The sequence below is a fragment of the Oncorhynchus gorbuscha genome, unplaced genomic scaffold, assembly GCF_021184085.1.
Source record: "Oncorhynchus gorbuscha isolate QuinsamMale2020 ecotype Even-year unplaced genomic scaffold, OgorEven_v1.0 Un_scaffold_1011, whole genome shotgun sequence".
NCBI classification, from domain to species: Eukaryota; Metazoa; Chordata; class Actinopteri; order Salmoniformes; family Salmonidae; genus Oncorhynchus; species Oncorhynchus gorbuscha.
Window position 1 is genome coordinate 72,745 of NW_025745925.1, and position 26,261 is coordinate 99,005.

General features: G+C 47.7%; 1 pseudogene; it reads right to left on the bottom strand.

Moving 5' to 3' along the window:
* LOC124020990 overlaps nt 1-26,261 on the bottom strand; it is a 94,414-nt pseudogene that overhangs the window by 47,461 nt on the left and 20,692 nt on the right.

Consider the following 26,261-nt stretch of genomic DNA (forward strand, 5'->3'; position numbering starts at 1 on the left):
GGAGAGGAACACCTCCCTGAGGTTGGGGAGAGGAAGTCTTCCCTGAGGTTGGGGAGAGGAAGTCTTCCCTGAGGTTGGGGAGAGGAAGTCTTCCCTGAGGTTGGGGAGAGGAATTCTTCCCTGAGGTTGGGGAGAGGAACACTTCCCTGAGGTTGGGGAGAGGAAGTATTCCCTGAGGTTGGGGAGAGAAAGTCTTCCCTGAGGTTGGGGAGAGGAAGTCTTCCCTGAGGTTGGGGAGAGGAAGTCTTCCCTGAGGTTGGGGAGAGGAGGTCTTCCCTGAGGTTGGGGAGAGGAACACTTCCCTGAGGTTGGGGAGAGGAAGTCTTCCCTGAGGTTGGGGAGAGGAATTCTTCCCTGAGGTTGGGGAGAGGAATTCTTCCCTGAGGTTGGGGAGAGGAAGTCTTCCCTGAGGTTGGGGAGAGGAAGTCTTCCCTGAGGTTGGGGAGAGGAAGTCTTCCCTGAGGTTGGGGAGAGGAACACTTCCCTGAGGTTGGGGAGAGGAAGTCTTCCCTGAGGTTGGGGAGAGGAAGTCTTCCCTGAGGTTGGGGAGAGGAAGTCTTCCCTGAGGTTGGGGAGAGGAAGTCTTCCCTGAGGTTGGGGAGAGGAACACTTCCCTGAGGTTGGGGAGAGGAAGTCTTCCCTGAGGTTGGGGAGAGGAACACCTCCCTGAGGTTGGGGGGAGGAAGTCTTCCCTGAGGTTGGGGAGAGGAAGTCTTCCCTGAGGTTGGGGAGAGGAAGTCTTCCCTGAGGTTGGGGAGAGGAAGTCTTCCCTGAGGTTGGGGAGAGGAAGTCTTCCCTGAGGTTGGGGAGAGGAAGTCTTCCCTGAGGTTGGGGAGAGGAAGTCTTCCCTGAGGTTGGGGAGAGGAAGTCTTCCCTGAGGTTGGGGAGAGGAAGTCTTCCCTGAGGTTGGGGAGAGGAAGTCTTCTCTGAGGTTGGGGAGAGGAGGTCTTCCCTGAGGTTGGGGAGAGGAACACCTCCCTGAGGTTGGGGAGAGGGACACCTCCCTGAGGTTGGGGAGAGGAACACCTCCCTGAGGTTGGGGAGAGGAACAGAGGGGACCAAGCTAGTGTAACATACAGTACATAATAAGATGTTCCTTGTGGATTCAGGAACAAACCTGCAGCAGGAAAAACCTGGGCATCGCCAGGAGAAGCACGTGGACGAATTCTGTGAAGATTCAAACTCAGTTTACTGCACAGGAATAGCTGTATGAGGCATATAACTAGTCATATACTCAATGTCAAACCCATCCCAGACACAGTGAATGAACTGAATGAAAGGAAACCAACTCCCTGTGAAGGAAAGACTACAATGTCCTTTCACAGCTGTGCAGTGGGATCTTTGACAAGTATCCCGACAGTATAATTCAAACCACCTGAGTTTTTACATGCAGACCAGGTCAGAATATATGGAGCAGAAACGGCTGAAAAGCTCACTTGATATTGACACAAGGTAGAGCCGAGCAAACAAACCCCAAACATACACGGACAGGCCAATCACTGGCGAAAAGGACAACAGTAATCGTTTGTTACACTTAAACGCTCTTTGCTTATTAGTTCTGTGTACACTGGCAGACATATCTGATAGAAAACGATGTGCAAATAAACTGCATTTTGAATTCCATCGCTACGGTTACCTCAGGGAACGTAGTAAGTTCCGTATAATGTATGTTGCTCACGTTTAAAGATCATTTAGATGGTAAATGGATTCCATGTTAAGTCTACAGACTGTTGACTGATTGATTACTTTGTCCTGAAGTCAGTTTAAGATGTAGTTTAATGCCTCTGGAATCAAAGACAGTTTTTTGTCTGACTTGTTTAAAATGGCAAAAGGAAAGTTGGCTTTATATACATTTACAGCCAGAATACATAAAGGCTTTTTCAAAATATACTGTAAAGCTTATTTTGGTAACTGAATTACAGAGAAAATGATTCCGATGTGCTTGTAGTATACCATGCACAATGTTAGTGCAGAACACCTTGTTCCAATACGTCATTATACAAACATTTATTTTTAAATTAACAATTTCAATACTGTAATAGGCAAAAAATAATACCCATCAACAATTGTCAGAGAGAGAGAGAGAGAGAGGGAGAGAGAGAGAGAGAGAGAGAGAGAGAGAGAGAGATGGAAGTCCCCGCAAAATATCTATATTTTATGCAAAACAGTTGTCTAATCTTGCTTACTGTCTGTCTTTGAAGAAGCAGCCTCCTCTACAGACCTTTCAGGACGGTCATAAACATACCCCGAGCAGATATCCGAACCACAGACGATGGAGAGGACACAGAACAGCTTTGAAAATGAACGAAACAACAGATAAATGATACAATTCTACACAATATTGTGACATAAAATGAAACGTGAAACATATGAGGCGATAACGACAAGTCTCCCACAGTAAATATAGCGGGGAGCATGCCAGAACAATCCATCATAACCCAGGTATTCTCTCTTGAACATCCTACATTGTAATATCACAGAGTTTTCTAAACCATATTTGGTCATTTCCATCATACCTGTTTAAATGATATCTTATATTTCCCCATTATGTCAGGTCCGTCCTACAGAATTCATGTGTTTATCGCAGTGGTCCCTGTTCGGTTCGTTACCGTGCGTCCTGACTGCACCCCGACTATCACTAAGACTGAGCGCAAGAGCGGTGTGGTGGCCAAGTTTTGTGATTTCAAATGAACACCTGTTCACGGTGCCAAAGGGAACTTCCTTCCAGCTCTCAATCCACTAAATCAAGGAAAAGTGCTTATGCTGCCGTTTAATTTTACTGCGCGCAGTGCGCGGTAGGATACTAAACAATGAATGCAAGGAGAGACCACCCCGGTAAATGAATAACAATAACCCTTTCAAATCGGTCGCCACTTTGAAATGATCATCATCATCCCCTTGTACTGCAAATGATTTAGAAAACAAAAGGAGAGTAAAACTTCCTTGCTGCAAGGCCCCGAAAACATCTGAGAACCAGTAATAAACGCATAATAGTCATGGGAGCCTATACGCAAAACATAAGTTCTCATTGTAAACGGAAAGGGACACATGCGGACGCACACGACGCATTTGCATGGATCATAAAGCCTTAGAGAACCAATTTCCAAAGAACCATGATTCTCTGCCGAGTGATGCCTGCTCCTAATCTGCTCTAGATTGGAGTGATTTATATCCTAACTAACCCTGGAACAAGTTATACCCAAACTAACCCTGGTGGGATTTATACCCTAACTAACCCTGGAAGAAGTTATACCCAAACTAACCCTGGTTCTAACACTAGACTGAGTTGTACCATAACTAACCCTGGTTCTAACACTAGACTGAGTTGTACCATAACTAACCCTGGTTCTAACCCTGGTTCTAACACTGGACTGAGTTGTACCATAACTAACCCTGGTTCTAACACTGGACTGAGTTGTACCATAACTAACCCTGGTTCTAACACTGGACTGAGTTGTACCATAACTAACCCTGGTTCTATCACTGGACTGAGTTGTACCATAACTAACCCTGGTTCTAACACTGGACTGAGTTGTACCATAACTAACCCTGGTTCTAACACTGGTTCTAACACTGGACTGAGTTGTACCATAACTAACCCTGGTTCTAACACTGGACTGAGTTGTACCATAACTAACCCTGGTTCTAACCCTGGTTCTAACACTAGACTGAGTTGTGCAATTATTCAAAGTTTATGCTCTTGGTTATTACATTCTTGGTATACAACATTTCAAAGCGTAATTGTTACTATATATTGAGCATTATTGAAGAAAATGAATAAAAAACACACATTCTTGACTTCAGAAGCTTTATTTTCCAACATCTTTATGATAATGTAGTCATGTCCAACCTAGAAGAAAAGGTTTCAACACAACTGGAGTACATAATGAATAAAGAACAGAACAGTTACTGATTGGGTGAGGGACAAGGAGACCATCCACAATCTAGTTACTGATTGGGTGAGAGACAAGGAGACCACCCACAATCTAGTCACTGATTGGGTGAGGGACAAGAAGGACACAATCTAATGACTTTAACAGTAAAAACAACAGTTAAAACATGCATGGTTAGAAACAGTGCCATATGAATGCAATAGAAACAGGTATAGAACAACCCAATGATTCTTCAGTACTGTGATGTCATACAGGGCAGCAATTAGGCTATTAGTCACGGCTACATCCAAAATGGCACCCTATTCCCAATAAAAATGCACTACTTTTGACCAGAGCCGTATGGGCCCTGGTCAAACGTAGTGTACTATATAACGAATAGGGTGCGGTTTAGAACGCAAAACATCTCATGGTCTACTGCAGGTCTGCCTAATTAGAGACCATTTATATTTTACTATACATTCTACATCCTACACGTTTAGAAACATCTCAGACTCTCTTTTTTTCTACTGTGTTATTGACTTGTTAATTGTTTACTCCATGTGTAACTCTGTGTTGTCTGTTCACACTGCTATGCTTTATCTTGGCCAGGTCGCAGTTGCAAATGAGAACTTGTTCTCAACTAGCCTACCTGGTTAAATAAAGGTGTTCTCAACTAGCCTACCTGGTTAAATAAAGGTGTTCTCAACTAGCCTACCTGGTTAAATAAAGGTGAAATAAAAAATAATTAAAAAAAATATATAGAAAAATCTTGATTCTGCCACCTTTGAATTGATTGGGTCTCTGAACGAGAGTGTAATTTCTCCTCTTAGTTTAATTGCAGGGTTAAAGTAAACCTGTAAGTCCATGTCCAGGGCAACGTGGGGGAAAGTCTAGTGGCAGTCTGAGACCGGGTTCAACAGGCTGAAGAGGTTCCCTTGTGAGGACGCACAGCCACTAACTGAAAATGTTGTTGATGATGGTAGGAGACAGACAGGCTCGGGCACAGCCAGAAGTGTGTGTGTGTGTGGTGGCTGTGTGTATGTGTGTGTGGTGGGTGTGTGTGTGTGTGTGTGTGTGTGGGTGTGTGTGTGTGTGTGTGTGTGGTGGGTGTGTGTGTGTGTGTGTGTGGTGGGTGTGTGGTGGGTGTGTGTGTGGTGTGTGTGTGTGTGTGTGTGTGTGTGTGTGTGTGTGTGTGTGGTTAAGGTGATTGGAGACTGGGATGCTTTTAATACCAAAGGGCTCCCTTTCTGGAGAGGCCCACAGGTCTGCCTCTCTGTGTGGTTCATGAAGACGTCACAGAATGTTGGTTAGGCTACACACATTCCTACACTGACTGCAGGGCCAGCCCTGGATCCACACTGAATATTGCTCCATTTTCCAAATTCAAACTAAACATAGCTCTGAAACAAGCAATATCTAGTGTGGATTCCAGGCTAGTTGACACGCAGAAAACTATTCAGAGGAGCTGAACCACTGACAGTTGGAGTCAGTAAGGTCTATTCAGAGGAGTTGAACCACTGACAGTTGGAGTCTAGTCTTGAGGATGATGTTTCACAGCTCAGTCAGACACGGATGGAGACCTCACAGAGCCTCCACTAGCAGGGCTGTTACTGAAGGACCAATCAGGAGACAGAGCTGTGTTCTAGTCAGACATGGATGGAGACCTCACAGAGCCTCCCACTAGCAGGGCTGTTACTGAAGGACCAATCAGGAGACAGAGCTGTGTTCTAGTCAGACATGGATGGAGACCTCACGGATCGTCCACTAGCAGGGCTGTTACTGAAGGACCAATCAGGAGACAGAGCTGTGTTCTAGTCAGACATGGATGGAGACCTCACAGAGCCTCCACTAGCAGGGCTGTTACTGAAGGACCAATCAGGAGACAGAGCTGTGTTCTAGTCAGACATGGATGGAGACCTCACAGAGCCTCCACTAGCAGGGCTGTTACTGAAGGCATGGGAGTCCCTCTCCTTGTCAGAGCTTTTCTCTAGTGTTCTAGTCACATGGATGGAGACCTCACGGATCCACTAGTCAGCTTGTGTTTGTGTTTATGTTTGTGCTTCTTCTTCTTCTTCTTCTTGTGCTCGTGGTGGTGGTGGTGATGGTGGTGGTCACCGCTGTGTTTGGAGGAAGAGGTGGACTCTTTGCCGAAGGATGAAGGTAAGGGGGTGACAGGCAGGGAGAGGAGACCTGGTCCACGGCTGGAGGTTCCTTACCTGAGGAGGGCAGTTAGAAGGACCAATCAGGAGACAGAGCTGTGTTTAACATACTGTATCTTTATGTAATACATGTATCACTAGCCACTTTAACTATGCCACTTTTTGTCTACACACTCATCTCATATGTATATACTGTACTCGAGACCATCTACTGTATGCTGCTCTGTACCATCACTCATTCATATATCCTTATGTACATGACCTTATCCCCTTACACTGTGTATAAGACAGTAGTTTTGGAATTGTTAGTTAGATTACTTGTTGGTTATCACTGCATTGTCGGAACTAGAAGCACAAGCATTTCGCTACACTCGCATTAACATCTGCTAACCATGTGTATGTGACAAATAAAATTTGATTTGATTTTGATTTGATTTGAATGCCAATCAGCCAGAAGTGCATCGTGTTCTTGAAAAAAAAGGACTAGATTGTCTGAAAGCAGAATGATAAGTGCAGGATGTTTGTCAGAGTGCTGACCTGGTGTGGATGGCCTCTCCAGGATGTTGAGGTGGTGGTGGATGAACGCCTGGCTGTCATGGGGACTCTCCATGTCAATCTCATCTTGTTGAACCAACATCATCATCATCAGTGTAACCATGAACTGAAACAACATCATCATCATCATCATCAGTCATAACCATCTGATCTTCCTCCATGGTGTTAAACTGAAACATCATCATCATCATCATCAGTCATAACCATCTGATCTTCCTCCATGGAGTTGAACTGAAACATCATCATCATCATCAGTCATAACCATCTGATCTTCCTCCACGGTGTTGAACTGAAACATCATCATCATCATCATCATCATCAGTCATAACCATCTCATCTTCCTCCATGGAGTTGAACTGAAACATCATCATCATCAGTCATAACCATCTGATCTTCCTCCATGGTGTTGAACTGAAACATCATCATCATCATCATCATCAGTCATAACCATCTCATCTTCCTCCATGGCGTTGAACTGAAACATCATCATCATCATCATCATCAGTCATAACCATCTGATCTTCCTCCACGGTGTTAACTGAAACATCATCATTATTCAACACCCCCACAGTGATTGGCGTCAAGTCAAATACGATCAGCAATGGGACTGCGCCAGTTGTATTGTATCAGTTTAAAGAGCTAGATTAACCCAGACACACTGAGTCCACAGTGGCACTGCTTCAGTCCTCAGGGAAGCCTGAAATGGCTCACACACACACTAACACATGGACACGCACACACGGACACGCATGCACACACACACAACACATGGACACACACTAACACGCACACACACACACACACACACACACACACACACACACACACACACACACACACACACACACACACACACACACACACATCTGACACACACACAGTAACACACACACACACACACACACACACACAGTAACACACACACAGTAACACACACACACAGTAACACACACACACAGTAACACACACACACAGTAACACACACAGTAACACACACAGACACACACAGACACACACAGACAGACACACACAGACATACACACAGACAGACACACAGACAGACACACAGACACACACACACAGACACACACACAGACACACACACACAGACACACACACACAGACACACACACACAGACACACACACACAGACACACACACACACAGACACACACACACAGACACACACACACAGACACACACACACACATTATTGGGTAAAGCCTGTAGTGAAAGCCCAGAACAGTAAAAACACCTCCCCAAGGCGTTCGAGATCCTTACTCTGATCTTGAATTTTTTACTGGTGTCCTCTTCCTGCAGGACCTGGCCTGGCTCCGGTGAGGACAGCATCAGCATCAACATCAGTCACTGTCCAACTTCCTCTTCAGTCCCTGAGGGGGCGGGGCCACACCACTGGACATAGACACGCTGGACACTGTCTCCATGGTGATCAGGCCCTCATCCAGCTGGAGAGGGGAAGGGGAGGGAGAGGGAGGGAAGAGATAGAGGGGGAGAAAGGGAAATTAGTGTTAGAACAAAACTCAGATGAGGTTGACAGAAAAGATTTTAGGTGAAGATTTAATAAGACACAATAAGGCCCAAGTCCCCACTAAAATATCTGAATTATATTAAAAAGGTTAAATTGTTAGTATTTGTTGTTCTTGTTACACTGCTAGTGAAGCCCATGACAGGGATATGAACACCCATGGTGATGCCAGTCATCTCTGTGGTGTCTGGTCCCTGTTCAGGCTTGATAGTGGGGTTGAGCACGGCCTTCTTCTCCTTGAGGTTGAGTACCAGGCCCAGCTCGGGCAGGGGCAGGCAGGAGGGACGCATCAGACCAAACAGAGTGTAGTACAGATTCACCGCGTCACACCGCAGCCGCCAGTCATGAGACGTACCTGGGGGAACAGTGACATGACAGGGTCCGACCACATTCATCTTTACAGCTTCAACTTTACAGCTTCATTCAATTTTACAGCTTCAATTTTACACATTCATCTTTACAGCTTCAACTTTACAGCTTCAACTATACAGCTTCAACTTTAGAGCTTCATTCAACTTTACAGCTTCAACTTTACAGCTTCAATTTTACACATTCAACTTTACATCTTCAACTTTACAGCTTCAACTTTACAGCTTCAACTTTACAGCTTCACAGCTGGACAAAAGTAATGTTCAGAATATTGTAAAGTTTCACAATTGTTTTCTAAGCCAAGCCAGTGATACCATGAGTATGAATGGAATCACTGATACCGGGTCAAGTTAAATCCATTGGTATGAATGGAATCACTGATACCGGGTCAAGTTAAATCCATTGGTATGAATGGAATCACTGATACCGGGTCAAGTTAAATCCATTAGTATGAATGGAATCACTGATACCGGGTCAAGTTAAATCCATTAGTATGAATGGAATCACTGATACCGGGTCAAGTTAAATCCATTGGTATGAATGGAATCACTGATACCACAAGTTAAATCCATTAGTATGAATGGAATCACTGATACACACAAGTTAAATCCATTAGTATGAATGGAATCACTGATACACAAAACTAAACACATTGGTAAAACAATGGAATCACTAGATACCGTGTCACAACATCCATTAGTATGAATGGAATCACTGACACACGGGTCAAGTTAAATCCATTGGTATGAATGGAATCACTGATACGGGTCAAGTTAAACCATAAAAACACAGGAACGGTTTAGGAATAGGGTCTTTGTTTTAGAAAAGCTTTTCAGAAAACTAGAAATGCACATTGTGCATAAAACTACAGTAGTTTATTCAGTTTCCAGTCATAGTTACTGTTTTGGGTTTGATGCAACAACACAGAATAAGTCTGGTTATCATGTACTTTAACATCTGATAAAATAGAGATTAACTGGTTTAAATTTAACATAACAGATCCTTGCAAGACCTGTCTCCCTGTCAGTTGTTTTCCGAGCCAGATGATAATAAGAGTGGTGTGAATGTAATCACTGTCGTTATGGTGCTGGGAATAATAACACAACCGGTCACTTATCAACAGTTTATTACTGCTTGTCATAAACTGGGTTGTGTCTTCTGCACGGTCCACTGCCAACAGTCACAACCAACCACAGAAGTACATTCAAAACATATGAAATAGTACTTCTACAATAAACATAACAAGTGTCGCGTCTGTCGCCTCAGATCACATCTGGACAACCCCCCAGCAAAAATATCGACCTTGTTTGAAAAAAGGTGCTAATTCTTCCAAACGTTACGCAGTCTTTCAAATAACAGATTTCTGAAGGGAGGAGGACCGTTTACAGCTCAAACTGGTTTGATGCAACAACACAGAATAAGTCCATTGTCCAAACTGTCTGTCTGTCTCCCTGTCTGTCTGTCTGTCTCCCTGTCTGTCTCCCTCTTTCTGTCTGTCTGTCTGTCTGTCTGTCTGTCTGTCTGTCTCCCTGTCTCCCTGTCTGTCTCCCTGTCTGTCTGTCTCCCTCTTTCTGTCTGTCTGTCTGTCTGTCTGTCTGTCTCCCTCTTTCTGTCTGTCTGTCTCCCTGTCTGTCTCCCTGTCTGTCTCCCTGTCTCCCTGTCTGTCTGTCTGTCTCCCTCTTTCTGTCTGTCTGTCTCCCTCTTTCTGTCTGTCTGTCTCCCTCTTTCTGTCTCCCTCTTTCTGTCTGTCTGTCTGCCTCCCTCCCTCCCTGAGTCCCTCCCTCCCAGCTGGGCAGTCTGTCTGTCCGTCTGTCTGTCTCCCTGTCTGTCTCCGTCTCCCTCTTTCTGTCTGTCTGTCTCCCTGTCTCCCCTGTCTGTCTCCCTCTGGGGGAACAGTCTGTCTGTCTGTCTCCCTCTTTCTGTCTGTCTGTCTGTCTGTCTGTCTCCCTCTTCTGTCTGTCTGTCTTTTGTCTGTCTGTCATTCTGTCTGTCTGTCTGTCTGTCTGTCTCCCTCTTTCTGTCTGTCTTTCTGTCTGTCTCCCTCTTTCTGTCTGTCTGTCTCCCTCTTTCTGTCTGTCTGTCTCCCTGTCTGTCTCCCTCTTTCTGTCTGTCTGTCTCCCTGTCTGTCTGTCTCCCTGTCTGTCTGTCTCCCTGTCTGTCTGTCTCCCTGTCTGTCTCCCTGTCTGTCTGTCTCCCTCTTTCTGTCTGTCTGTCTCCCTCTTTCTGTCTGTCTGTCTCCCTCTTTCTGTCTGTCTGTCTCCCTCTTCTGTCTGTCTGTCTGTCTGTCTGTCTCCCTCTTTCTGTCTGTCTGTCTCCCTGTCTGTCTGTCTGTCTCCCTGTCTGTCTGTCTGTCTCCCTCTTTCTGTCTGTCTGTCTCCCTCTTTCTGTCTGTCTGTCTCCCTCTTTCTGTCTGTCTGTCTCCCTCTTTCTGTCTGTCTGTCTGTCTGTCCTCCATTTCTGTCTGTCTGTCTCCCTGTCTGTCTCCCTCTTTCTGTCTGTCTGTCTCCCTCTTTCTGTCTGTCTGTCTCCCTGTCTGTCTCCCTCTTTCTGTCTGTCTGTCTCCCTGTCTGTCTCCCTGTCTGTCTCCCTGTCTGTCTCCCTGTCTGTCTCTCTCTTTCTGTCTGTCTGTCTGTCTCCCTGTCTCCCTGTCTGTCTCCCTGTTTCTGTCTGTCTGTCTCCCTCTTTCTGTCTGTCTGTCTCCCTCTTTCTGTCTGTCTGTCTCCCTCTTTCTGTCTGTCTGTCTCCCTGTCTCCCTGTCTTCTGTCTGTCTCCCTCTTTCTGTCTGTCTGTCTGTGCCTCTTTCTGTCTGTCTGTCTGTCTGTCTGTTGTCTGTCTCATAGTCTGTCTGTTGTCTGTCTTTAACTGTCTGCCTGTCTGTCTGCCTGTCTGTCTGCCTGTCTCCCTCTTTCTGTCTGCCTGTCTCCCTCTTTCTGTCTCCCTCTTTCTGTCTGCCTGTCTCCCTCTTTCTGTTGTCTGTCTCCCTCTTTCTGTCTGTCTGTCTCCCTCTTTCTGTCTGTCTGTCTCCCTCTTTGTCTGTCTGTCTGTCTGTCTGTCTCCCTCTTCTCACAACCGGCACATTATCTCTTTCTGTCTGTCTGTCTCCCTCCAACCACAGAAGTTTCTGTCTGTCTGTCTCCCTCTTTCTGTCTGTCTGTCTCCCTCTTTCTGTCTGTCTGTCTCCCTCTTTCTGTCTGTCTGTCTCCCTCTTTCTGTCTGTCTGTCTCCCTCTCTTTCTGTCTGTCTGTCTCCCTCTCTTTCTGTCTGTCTGTCTCCCTCTCTTTCTGTCTGTCTCTTTCTGTCTGTCTGTCTGCCTGTCTCCCTCTTTCTGTCTGTCTGTCTCCCTCTTTCTGTCTGTCTGTCTCCCTCTTTCTGTCTGTCTGTCTCCCTCTTTCTGTCTGTCTGTCTGTCTGTCTGTCTGTCTGTCTGTCTGTCTGTCTGTCTGTCTGTCTCCTCCCTCCGTCCTGTCTCCCTCCCTCCTCCCTCCCTCCTCCCTCCGTCCTGTCTCCCTCTTTCTCTGTCTGTCTCCCCCTCTTTCTGTCTGTCTGTCTCCCTCTTTCTGTCTGTCTGTCTCCCTCTTTCTGTCTGTGTCTGTCTCCCTCTTTCTGTCTGTGTCTGTCTCCCTCTTTCTGTCTGTGTCTGTCTCCCTCTTTCTGTCTGTGCCTGTCTCCCTCTTTCTGTCTGTCCCTCCCTCCCTCAGTCTCCCTCCCTCTTTCTGTCTGCCTGTCTCCCTCTTTCTGTCTCCCTCTTTCTGTCTGCCTGTCTCCCTCTTTCTGTCTGTCTGTCTCCCTCTTTCTGTCTGTCTGTCTCCCTCTTTCTGTCTGTCTGTCTCCCTCTTTCTGTCTGTCTGTCTCCCTCTTTCTGTCTGTCTGTCTGTCTCCCTCTTTGTCTGTCTGCCTCTTTCTGTCTGTCTGTCTGTCTGTCTCTGTCTCCCTCTTTCTGTCTCTCCCTCTGTCCCCTCCCTCCTCCCTCCCTCTCCCTCCGTCCTCCCTCCTGTCTGTCTCCTCTGTCTCCCTCCGTCTGTCTCTGTCTGTCTCCCTCTTTCTGTCTGTCTGTCTCCCTCTTTCTGTCTGTCTGTCTCCCTCTTTCTGTCTGTGTCTGTCTCCCTCTTTCTGTCTGTGTCTGTCTCCCTCTTTCTGTCTGTGTCTGTCTCCCTCTTTCTGTCTGTGTCTGTCTCCCTCTTTCTGTCTGTCTGTCTCCCTCTTTCTGTCTGTCTGTCTGTCTGTCTGTCTGTCTGTCTGTCTGTCTGTCTGTCTGTCTGTCTGTCTGTCTCCCTCCCTCCCTCCCTCCCTCCCTCCCTCCCTCTGTCTCCCTCCCTCCCTCCCTCCCTCTCCCTCCCTCCCTCCCTCCTCCCTCTCCTCCCTCTTTCTGTCTGTCTGTCTCTGTCTCCCTCTTTCTGTCTGTCTGTCTCCCTCTTCCCTCTGTCTCTGTCTGTCTGTCTGTCTCCTCTTTCTGTCTGTCTGTCTCCCTCTTTCTGTCTGTCTGTCTCCCTCTTTCTGTCTGTCTGTCTCCCTCTTTCTGTCTGTCTGTCTCCCTCTTTCTGTCTGTCTGTCTCTGTCTGTCTCTCCCTCCCTCTCCCTCCCTCCCTCCCTCCCTCCCCTCTCCCTCTCCTCCGTCTGTCTGTCTGTCTCCCTCTTTCTGTCTGTCTGTCTCCCTCTTTCTGTCTGTGTCTGTCTCCCTCTTTCTGTCTGTGTCTGTCTCCCTCTTTCTGTCTGTGTCTGTCTCCCTCTTTCTGTCTGTGCCTGTCTCCCTCTTTCTGTCTGTCTCCCTCCCTCCCTCCCTCCCTCCCTCTCCCTGTCTGTCTCCCTCTCCCTCCCTCCCTCTCTGTCTCCGTCTCCCTCCCTTTCTTCTGTCTGTCTCTGTCTCCCTCTTTCTGTCTGTCTGTCTGTCTCCCTCTTTCTGTCTGTCTGTCTCCCTCTTTCTGTCTGTCTGTCTCCCTCTTTCTGTCTGTCTGTCTCCCTCTTTCTGTCTGTCTGTCTCCCTCTTTCTGTCTGTCTGTCTCCCTCTTTCTGTCTGTCTGTCTGTCTGTCTGTCTGTCTGTCTGTCTGTCTGTCTGTCTCCCTCCCTCCCTCCCTCCCTCCCTCCCTCCCTCCCTCCTCCCTCCCTCCCTCCCTCCCTCTTTCTGTCTGTCCCTCCCTTTCTCTTTCTGTCTGTCTGTCTGTCTCCCTCTTTCTGTCTGTCTGTCTGTCTCCCTCTTTCTGTCTGTCTGTCTGTCTCCCTCTTTCTGTCTGTGTCTGTCTCCCTCTTTCTGTCTGTGTCTGTCTCCCTCTTTCTGTCTGTGCCTGTCTCCCTCTTTCTGTCTGTGCCTGTCTCCCTCCCTTCCCTGTCCCTCCCTCCCTCCCTCCCTCCCTCCCTCCCTCTCCCTCCCTCCCTCCCTCCGTCTCCCTCCCTCTTTCTGTCTGCCTGTCTCCCTCTTTCTGTCTCCCTCTTTCTGTCTGCCTGTCTCCCTCTTTCTGTCTGCCTGTCTCCCTCTTTCTGTCTGCCTGTCTCCCTCTTTCTGTCTGCCCGTCTCCCTCTTTCTGTCTGTCCGAGACAGCACCCGTCAGCTCTGCGTTTCCAGGCCCCCTCTGACAGACCGTGTTTGAGCAGGTTAGTGTTCTCCGAGGCTCTCTCAGCTGTGTTTGACCTCATTGTAACTGGAGCCCGTGCCTGGAGCCCACCCCCAAACTCCCCAAAACACGGTCTACATCCCACAACACACCCCATTCCCTATATAGTACACTACACAGAGGCCTGGTAAGTAGCACACTGTATATTTGGAGATTGGATGCCATTTGGGACACAACCCTATTGAGGCCCGTCCCAGCAGGTCCCTGTATCCCTCAGGACATGGACAAACCTACAAACATGATCCTTCTCTTCCCTGGAAGAGAAACAGATGTTTTACGACTGTTAAAGAGAAAACGTCTCTCTCTTTGAAAAGACATTTCACAACGTTTTGGCACCTTTTGAAACAAGGTTTATATGAGCCTGCTGGGGGGATGTCCGTGTAATGTGACGCTGAACATTTGCTTATAGTTTGTTATTGTAGTGTAATAATGGGTCAGACAGACAGTTGAAGTTAGGACCTGGAACATAATGTAATACTGGGACGTCCAGAAGTATTGGGACAGTGACACGTATTCTGGTTTTAGCTCTGTATTCCAGCGATTTGAAACGATACAATGACTACGAGACTATGAGGTTAAAGTGCAAACATCGAATTTGACAGTTGTGCAACTCTTACCATCACAAACATTGATAAATGACTGTTGGGGTTAGCTAATTACACACATGGATTTGATTTGTGGGCAGTAACTCAGTCTCTGGCTGGATATCACTCCAGGTTGGGGGTTTGACTAGCCAGGTCTGAGTGGATATCACTCCAGGTGGGGGTTTGACTAGCCAGGCCTGAGTGGATATCACACCAGCCCCAGGTGGGGGTTTGACTAGCCAGGCCTGAGAGGATATCACTCCAGCCCCAGGTGGAGGTTTGACTAGCCAGGCCTGAGAGGATATCACACCAGCCCCAGGTGGGGGTTTGACTAGCCAGGCCTGAGTGAATATCACTCCAGGTGGGGGTTTGACTAGCCAGGTCTGAGTGGATATCACACCAGCCCAGGTGGGGGTTTGACTAGCCAGGTCTGAGTGGATATCACTCCAGGTGGGGGTTTGACTAGCCAGGTCTGAGTGGATATCACACCAGGTGGGGGTTTGACTAGCCAGGTCTGAGTGGATATCACTCCAGGTGGGGGTTTGACTAGCCAGGCCTGAGTGGATATCACACCAGCCCCAGGTGGGGGTTTGACTAGCCAGGCCTGAGTGGATATCACACCAGCCCCAGGTGGGGGTTTGACTAGCCAGGCCTGAGTGGATATCACACCAGCCCCAGGTGGGGGTTTGACTAGCCAGGCCTGGTGGTCTCTGTCTGTACTGCGTCTCATCAGGTTTGATTAGTTATGTCTTGATCTTAAATGGCACCCTATTTGCTACATAGTACACTACTTTTAGTCCAGAGCCCTACATAGAAGATTTATGTGGGCTCCGGTCAAACGTAGTGCACTACATAGGGAATAGGGTGCCATTTAAGACTCACTAAGGTCTCACCTGAGTTCATGAGTTTCCACAGCTGGTCGACCAGAGCCTCGTTGCAGAGTGGAGACTCGGCTGCTTTGGTGAAGGGAGGGTTTTTACCCAGCATGCTTAGGATCTTGTGTCTGAATGAACATAGAGAAAGTGGAGGTTAACATCCTGTTTCTTCATAACCACAGGTCATCACATAACACCTTTCCTGGGACAGACCATCACATAACACCTTTCCTGGGACAAACCATCACACAACACCTTTCCTGGGACAAACCATCACATAACACCTTTCCTGGGACAAACCATCACATAACACCTTTCCTGGGACAAACCATCACATAAAACCTTTCCTGGGACAGACCATCACATAACACCTTTCCTGGGACAAACCATCACATAAAACCTTTCCTGGGACAAACCATCACATAACACCTTTCCTGAGACAAACCATCACATAACACCTTTCCTGGGACAAACCATCACATAACACCTTTCCTGGGACAAACCATCACATAACACCTTTCCTGGGACAAACCATCACATAAAACCTTTCCTGGGACAAACCATCACATAACACCTTTCCTGGGACAAACCATCACAAAACACCTTTCCTGGGACAAACCATCACAAAACACCTTTCCTGGGACAGACCATCACATAACACCTTTCCTGGGACAAACCATCACATAAAACCTTTCCTGGGACATGGCAAATATCCACTAATAAGGGAAACAGGATGTTTCAGGATGAATATATTTAGATTCAAACCGCTGAGCAGGAAGTATCATCAATACATTTCCTCAGACTGCGGGTCTAAATGAGTTAAATCAGTTGATAAATTCACTGTAACAGTCCTTGTTTTTACGCAGCACTAAATAAACTACCCCGTTGTCTGGCTGCCTTAAGACAAAATGTCCCCATATCCTGAAGCCAGATAAATACATCATGATGCATCTTTATGTATGAGGCAGCCAACCCAACAGACAAACACACACAGTACCTGATGTAGTGAGCCGGGTCATTCTGGACCATGTTGAGCAGCCACTGCAGTTCCACGGAGCTCCTGTCAACTAGCAATAAACAGCATGTTAAAATAAACAACACACACACACACACACACCTCTGTCCTGACAGCCAGGCAGGGCTGTGAGATTGATTAATTATGTGTATAATCACCAGGGATTGTGTGGGAGTCAAGAGCGTGTTGGAAAGGGATACTCTCTAGGTAGGAGTCAGTGTGTTGTTACTACTATAACAAGAAGGGATACTCTCTAGGTAGGAGTCAGTGTGTTGTTACTACTATAACAAGAAGGGATACTCTCTAGGTAGGAGTCAGTGTGTTGTTACTACTATAACAAGAAGGGATACTCTCTAGGTAGGAGTCAGTGTGTTGTTACTACTATAACAAGAAGGGATACTCTCTAGGAGGAGTCAGTGTGATGTTACTACTATAACAAGAAGGGATACTCTCTAGGAGGAGTCAGTGTGATGTTACAACTATAACAAGAAGGGATACTCTCTAGGAGGAGTCAGTGTGATGTTACAACTATAACAAGAAGGGATACTCTCTAGGTAGGAGTCAGTGTGATGTTACAACTATAACAAGAAGGGATACTCTCTAGGTAGGAGTCAGTGTGATGTTACTACTATAACAAGAAGGGATACTCTCTAGGTAGGAGTCAGTGTGTTGTTACTACTATAACAAGAAGGCTGATACTCACACAGTTTGTAATGTTACTACTATAACAAGAAGGGATACTTGTGTGGAGTCAGTGTGTGTGTTACTACTATAACAAGAAGGGATACTCTCTAGGTAGGTGTAGTGTGTCTGTTACTACTATAACAAGAAGGGATACTCAGAGGAGTCAGTGTGATGTTACTACTATAACAAGATTCAGTCTGGATGGATACTTTAGGTAGGAGTCAGTGTGTTGTTACAACTATAACAAGAAGGGATATTCTCTGGGTAGGAGTCAGTGTGATGTTACTACTATACGGTCTGATATACCACGGCTGTCAGCCAATCAGCATTCAGGGCTGGAACCACACAGTTTATAATGAGGTTTATAGCAGGGATTTTGTGTGTGTGTGTGTGCATGTTGCTTCTACAGGTGAGGTGCTGTCTCTCTAGCTAGTAGCTACAGCCCACAGAGTGAAACAGACTGATGACTGAGAAAGGTGCCATTCAGTCTGGATGGATATTTAGGGTTCAAGATGTTCAACCCCAGAGATTAAAACAGACTGACTGGTGACGTCTGGATGGATATTTAGGGTCAAGATGTTCAACCCCAGAGATTAAAACAGACTGACTGGTGAGTCTAGATGGATATTTAGGATCAAGATGTTCAACCCCAGAGATTAAAACAGACTGACTGGTGATGGATGGATATTTAGGGTCAAGATGTTCAACCCCAGAGATTAAAACAGACTGACTGGTGATGGATGGATATTTAGGGTCAAGATGTTCAACCCCAGAGATTAAAACAGACTGACTGGTGATGGATGGATATTTAGGATCAAGATGTTCAACCCCAGAGATTAAAACAGACTGACTGGTGATGGAGGGATATTTAGGATCAAGATGTTCAACCCCAGAGAACTAGGCTGTGTGTGAAATGGCACCTTGTCTCCTTGCATTCAGAAAGTATTCAGACCCCCATCCCTTTTTCCACATGTTGTTACGTTACAGCCTGATACTAAAATTGATTACATAGATGTTTTTCTCCACACAATACCGCTTAATGACAAATGAAAACAGCCCCCCCTCCCCACCCTTCGCACCTAAAGACTCTCAGATCATGAGAAACAACATTCTCTGGTGTGATGAAACCAAGAATGAACTCTCTGGTCTGAATGCCAAGCGTCACGTCTAGAGGAAACCTGGCACCATCCCTACGGTGAAGCATCATGCTGTGGGGATGTTTTTCAGTGGCTGGGAGACTAGTCAGGATCGAGGGAAAGATGAACGGAGCAAAGTACAGAGAGATTCTTGATGAAATCCTGCTCCAGATCGCTCAGCACCTCAAGACTGGGACGAATGTTCACCTTCAAACAGGACAACGACTCTATGTAAACAGCCAAGACAATGTAGGAGCGGCTTCTGGACAAGTCTCTGAATGTCCTTGAGTGGCCCAGCCAGAGCCCGGACTTGAACCTGATCTAACATCTCTGGAGAGACCTGAAAATAGCTGTGCAGCGACGCTCCCCATCCAACCTGACAGAGCTTGAGAGGATCTGCAGAGAAGAATGGGAGAAACTCCCCAAATACAGGTGTTCCGAGCTTGTAGCGTCATACCCAAGAGGACTCGAGACTAATCACTGTCAAAGGTGCTTCAACAAAGTACTGAGTAAAATACCTGAATACTTATGCAAATGTGATAGTTATTTATTTTTATTTACAATTTTCAAAAATGTTTTTTTTTTTTTTACTGTATTTGGTTTGTCATTATGGGTTATTGTGTGTAGATTGATAAAACAAAACAATTGAATACATTTCAGAATAAGGCTGTAATGTAAAATAAAATGTGGAAAAAGGTCAAGGGGTCTGAATACGTTCTGAATGCTCTGTAGTCAAGTGCACTACTTCTGGTTACAACCCTATGGGACTAATTCAAACCCTACGTTGATCTGGCTAAATGTAGTGCACTACACAGGGAATAGGGTGTGTCCTAATAACTTCACTAGGACTAGTTCGGTGCATACCTCTTGTGTAGTCCACCACAGCTTCCAGCGCTGCGACACGAACATCCACAAAGTGTCCGTATTCTGCATAGGATTTAAACAGAGAGGGGTCACTGGGAATATGACCATTCTTCTGGAGCATCCGGATAGCTCTGAGACAACTGGAGAGAGAGGGGAGACAGGGGTGGTGGAGAGAGAGAGAGGGGAATGGAGAGGGGAATGGAGAGGGGAATGGAGAGAGAGAGAGAGAGGGGAATGGAGAGAGAGAGAGAGAGGGAATGGAGAGAGAGAGAGAGAGAGAGGGGAATGGAGAGAGAGAGAGAGAGAGGGGAATGGAGAGGGGAACGGAGAGAGAGAGAGAGGGGGAATGGAGAGAGAGAGAGAGAGGGAATGGAGAGAGAGAGAGAGAGGGGAATGGAGAGAGAGAGAGAGAGAGGGGAATGGAGAGAGAGAGAGAGAGGGGAATGGAGAGAGAGAGAGAGAGAGGGAATGGAGAGAGAGAGAGAGAGAGAGAGAGAGAGAGAGAGAGAGGGGAATGGAGAGGGGAACGGAGAGAGAGAGAGGGGAACGGAGAGAGAGAGAGGGGAACGGAGAGGGGAACGGAGAGAGGGAGAGGGGAACGGAGAGAGAGAGAGGGGAACGGAGAGGGAACGGAGAGAGAGAGAGGGGAACGGAGAGAGAGAGAGGGGAACAGAGAGAGAGAGGGGAACGGAGAGAGAGAGGGGAATGGAGAGAGAGAGGGGAATGGAGAGAGGGGGGGAGAGAGAGGGGGGATGGAGAGAGGGGGGTGGAGAGAGGGGGTGGAGAGAGGGGGGTGGAGAGAGAGAGGGGGATGGAGAGAGAGGGGGGGAGAGAGAGGGGGGTGGAGAGAGAGGTCACTCATCTATAAGCCTAAATCAAAGTTCCTGATTTCTAACGCACCAATACCCTTTAGGGTTAAAAAGATTTGGAGTTCCACAACTGGAAATCAAAGTAGCAGATTGTGCCTTTAAGGCATTTTGATTGATACGATCATGCAGGTGGGAAGGTTTCCCCTGGCACTCAACTAGCTTCCTGTACGGGACGTGTTTGGCAATATTTGGGGAGAGGGTACAAGGGCCAAAAAGCTTCCACACCAGCTCGCTCAACAATGCCGCTTTTTGGGTCAACCACTATTTGGTCTTTTATCGATCAACACAATGTAAAGCGGCCAATCAAAACAGACACCAAGCACCACCATTTACCACCAGCACAACCATTTTACGACCACCATTTACCACCACGACCCACATTTACCACCACTTACCACCACCACCACTAAACACCACCATTTACCACCACCACAACCACCACTTACCACCCACATTTACCACCACCACTTACCACCACCACCACCACTTATCACCCACATTTACCACCACCACCACAACCACCACTTACCACCCACATTTACCACCACCACTTACCACCACCACCACCACCACTTACCACCCACATTTACCACCACCACTTACCACCCACATTTACCACCACCACTTACCACCCACATTTACCACTTATCACCCACATTTACCACCACCACCACAACCACCACTTACCACCCACATTTACCACCACCACCACTAAACACCACCATTTACCACCACCACAACCACCACTTACCACCCACATTTACCACCACTAAACACCACCATTTACCACCACCACAACCACCATTTACCACCACCACAACCACCACCACCACTAAACACCACCATTTACCACCACCACAACCACCACTTACCACCACCATTTACCACCCACATTTACCACCACCATTTAACACCCACATTTACCACCACCATTTAACACCACCATTTAACACCCACATTTACCACCACCACCACTAACCACCCACATTTACCACAACCACTTACCACCCACATTTACCACCACCACCACTAACCACCCACATTTACCACCACCACCACTAACCACCCACATTTACCACCACCACCACTTACCACCCACATTTACCACCAGCACCTACCACCCACATTTACCACCAGCACCACCACCCACATGTACCACCACCATTTACCACCACTACCAAGCAGCACCCACATTTACCACCAGCACCACCACCCACATGTACCACCACCATTTACCACCACTACCATTTACCAGCACCACCATAATTTACCACCCACATTTACCATGCACTATTACTCCACTTCATCCTAACTTCTGTTCTACCGGACAGTGATGGTGTTGCGGTAGCTGGGCAGTAGTGATGATCTCCTCCAGGATGTTTAGTTTATATAGTATAATGTATAGTGGGTATCTAGAGTAGTGATTATCTCTACCTGACAGTGATGGTGTTGCGGTAGCTGGGCAGTAGCTTCTCCATGTTAAGAGAGCGTGTGATCTCCTCCAGGATGTTTAGTTTATATAGTATAATGTATAGTGGGCATCGAGAGTAGTGATTATCTCTACCTGACAGTGATGGTGTTGCGGTAGCTGGGCAGTAGTTTCTCCATGTTAAGAGAGCGTGTGATCTCCTCCAGGATGAGACGTACGTCTCCGTTGAGGTTGTCCACGGTGCGCACCTCGTTGCTGATGCTGATGGCCGGGGTCAGGGAGTTGGTGAGGGCGTCAATCAGCTCGGCACGGTAGTAGTTGTCGGAGAACTAGGAAAAAAGAGAAGGGCAACAACATTAAAGGCATTAGTGCCTGGTCAATGTGGCCCAGTGGTCAGCACAACCAACTCCAGAACATCATACAGAATTACCAACGATGGCGACCCCTGGTCCAACACTCTCGGTTCATCTCCTTCACCCTGTCCCCTTCTAATCATTGGTCACAACAAAACAAACCCCCATCTCACCTTGTTCTTCCTGTTGTCGTTGTACTTGATGAGGTCCAGGATGAAGTTGAGGACGTCTTTGGGACAGAGGTTCTGGATGTCTCTGAGCTGAGCCATGGCTACAGGCATGGTCTAGGTACAGATCAAACACAGCTCATTACAGACGCCAAAATACTGGACGACAGTATTACAGATTTCTTGCAATTTCCAAGGAAACTAATTCAGATTTTTTCCCCTGCCATTGTTTCCTAAAGGTTTAGGTTCTGTGACGAAGTAAAAACCTCTACAGTGTGTAACTGGTATCCCATGACTGATCAGATGTTTAAACAGACAGACTTAGTCTCGTGATCTACGTTAATTAAGGTGACGTGTGACAGTTGAAACACCTTCTGTAGGAAGTAGCTCTGGAAGCTGATGAAGGTGTTGGTCTTGACGATGTTTGGACAGCTCTTACAGCAGAACATTCTGGTGAACAGAGACTTCATGGCTGGAGGACCGGTCCAGGTGCTCATCATGGAGTTGGCGATCTATGAATGTTAAAAACAGGAAAATACGTGACACAGCTTCCTGCTCCATCTGAGCTGATTTTTTATTTATTTTAATTTTATCGAGACACAGAAGATACTAAATAATAGACGTATTAGCTAGTAATCTAACTGGGATGACACATTAAAACCCCACCGTGGTTAATGGAGGGATAAAGATGGATGTATGGGTGAAGCGGACCTCTTACCTTGGCGAGGCAGAAGCAGGCGCCCTGGCGGACCTCTTACCTTGGCGAGGCAGAAGCAGGCGCCCTGGCGGACCTCTTACCTTGGCGAGGCAGAAGCAGGCGCCCTGGCGGACCTCTTACCTTGGCGAGGCAGAAGCAGGCGCCCTGGTGGACCTCTTACCTTGGCGAGGCAGAAGCAGGCGCCCACCTCTTACCTTGGCGCCAAGCGCCCTGGCGGACCTCTTACCTTGGCGAGGCAGAAGCAGGCGCCCTGGCGGACCTCTTACCTTGGCGAGGCAGAAGCAGGCGCCCTGGCGGACCTCTTACCTTGGCGAGGCAGAAGCAGGCGCCCTGGTGGACCTCTTACCTTGGCGAGGCAGAAGCAAGCGCCCAGGCGCCCTGGCGGACCTCTTACCTTGGCGAGGCAGAAGCAGGCGCCCTGGCGGACCTCTTACCTTGGCGAGGCAGAAGCAGGCGCCCTGGCGGACCTCTTACCTTGGCGAGGCAGAAGCAGGCACCCTGGCGGACCTTGTAGAAACACTGGTCCTGTTCTAGGATGTCAGTGAGGGCCAGACGGGAGGCCGGCGTGGGGAACTTCTCCAGGGCTAAAATAGACTCCTCCTGGGCCACGACGTCACGCTCGTACCTGAGGAAGATACTTCTAAACCATGAAGAATACTACCAGGACAAACAAACACACCTTTTCTCCTTCGCATTGAACTTCATGTTGAAATGTCAGATCTATATGTGCCATCATGGCTCTGTGGCGTGATCTGTAGTCGCGGCTCTGTGGCGTGATCTGTAGTCGCGGCTCTGTGGCGTGATCTGTAGTCGCGGCACTGTGGCGTGATCTGTAGTCGCGGCTCTGTGGCGTGATCTGTAGTCGCGGCTCTGTGGCGTGATCTGTAGTCGCGGCGCTGTGGCGTGATCTGTAGTCGCGGCGCTGTGGTGTGATCTGTAGTCGCGGCACTGTGGCGTGATCTGTAGTCGCGGCACTGTGGCGTGATCTGTAGTCGTGCCACTGTGGCGTGATCTGTAGTCGCGGCTCTGTGGCGTGATCTGTAGTCGTGGCGTGATCTGTAGTCGCGGCGCTGTGGCGTGATCTAAAGTCGCGGCTCTGTGGCGTGATCTGTAGTCGCGGCGTTGTGGCGTGATCTGTAGTCGTGGCGTGATCTGTAGTCGCGGCTCTGTGGCGTGATCTGTAGTCGCGGCTCTGTGGCGTGATCTGTAGTCGCGGCTCTGTGGCGTGATCTGTAGTCGCGGCTCTGTGGCGTGATCTGTAGTCGCGGCGTTGTGGCGTGATCTGTAGTCGCGCGTGGCGTGATGTGGCGTGATCTGTAGTCGCGGCGCTGTGGCGTGATCTGTAGTCGCGGCTCTGTGGCGTGATCTGTAGTCGCAGCGCCTATGTGGCGTGATCTGTAGTTGCGGCGCTGTGGCGTGATTTGTAGTCGCAGCGCCTATGTGGCGTGATCTGTAGTCGCGGCGCTGTGGCGTGATCTGTAGTCGCGGCTCTGTGGCGTGATCTGTAGTTGCGGCGCTGTGGCGTGATCTGTAGTCGCGGCTCTGTGGCGTGATCTGTAGTCGCGGCGCTGTGGCGTGATCTGTAGTCACCTTTGTCATGTTTGTAAATAAGGATAGTCTTTTTTTAACTTGTGCTCAAGAATACACGAAGAAACAAATCCATGCAAAAGGCCAGTTCCTACAAGAAAAAGGTGAAGAGTCCTGTACCTGAGCTGGTACTGCCACATGAAGTCTGCCTGCTCAAACTCCACCTTACGCAGGATGGACATGTCCGGATCGATCCGGATCCACAGCAAGGGAGAATCCGCACTGCGGGAGAAACAGAGTGAAGTTTTAGGTTCTTTAAGGAACGGAACGGACGGAACACTTGTCTGTTAAGGAGTGTGGCTTGTCTGAATTCAACTGATTTGACTAAAACTTTTAACTGATGTTGATTATTTTATTGGCGAGATCCTTTATTCCCGCTGAGGGTAGGTCTAAACTACTGAGGCTAGGACGTAAACTACTGAGGCTAGGACGTAAACTACTGAGTCTAGGTCTAAACTACTGAGGCTAGGACGTAAACTACTGAGGCTAGGTCTAAACTACTGAGGCTAGGACGTAAACTACTGAGGCTAGGACTAAACTACTGAGGGTAGGACGTAAACTACTGAGGGTAGGACTAAACTACTGAGGGTAGGTCTAAACTACTGAGGGTAGGACGTAAACTACTGAGGGTAGGACGTAAACTACTGAGGGTATGTCTAAACTACTGAGGCTAGGACGTAAACTACTGAGGGTAGGACGTAAACTACTGAGGCTAGGACTAAACTACTGAGGCTAGGACGTAAACTACTGAGACTAGGACGTAAACTACTGAGACTAGGACGTAAACTACTGAGACTAGGACGTAAACTACTGAGGCTAGGACTTAAACTACTGAGGCTAGGACTAAACTACTGAGGCTAGGACTAAACTACTGAGGGTAGGACGTAAACTACTGAGGCTAGGACGTAAACTACTGAGGGTAGGACGTAAACTACTGAGGGTAGGACGTAAACTACTGAGGCTAGGACGTAAATACTGAGGGTAGGACGTAAATACTGAGGGTAGGACTAAATTACTGAGGGTAGGACGTAAACTACTGAGTGTAGGACTAAATTACTGAGAGTAGGACGTAAACTACTGAGGCTAGGACGTAAACTACTGAGGGTAGGACGTAAACTACTGAGGGTAGGACGTAAACTACTGAGGCTAGGACGTAAATACTGAGGGTAGGACGTAAATACTGAGGGTAGGACTAAATTACTGAGGGTAGGACGTAAACTACTGAGTGTAGGACTAAATTACTGAGAGTAGGACGTAAACTACTGAGGCTAGGACGTAAACTACTGAGGGTAGGACGTAAACTACTGAGGGTAGGACGTAAACTACTGAGGGTAGGACGTAAACTACTGAGGGTAGGACTAAATTACTGAGGGTAGGACGTAAACTACTGAGGGTAGGACGTAAACTACTGAGGCTAGGACGTAAATACTGAGGGTAGGACTAAATTACTGAGAGTAGGACGTAAACTACTGAGGCTAGGACGTAAACTACTGAGACTAGGACGTAAATACTGAGACTAGGACGTAAATACTGAGGGTAGGACTAAATTACTGAGGGTAGGCTATAAACTACTGAGAGTAGGGCGTAAACTACTGAGGCTAGGACTAAACTACTGAGGCTCTCCCTAGTCCTGTAGTATCAGTGCTGCTCTCCCTAGTCCTGTAGTATCAGTGCTGCTCTCCCTAGTCCTGTAGTATCAGTGCTGCTCTCCCTAGTCCTGTAGTATCAGTGCTGCTCTCCCTAGTCCTGTAGTATCAGTGCTGCTCTCCCTAGTCCTGTAGTATCAGTGCTGCTCTCCCTAGTCCTGTAGTATCAGTGCTGCTCTCCCTAGTCCTGTAGTATCAGTGCTGCTCTCCCCAGCTCTGTAGTATCA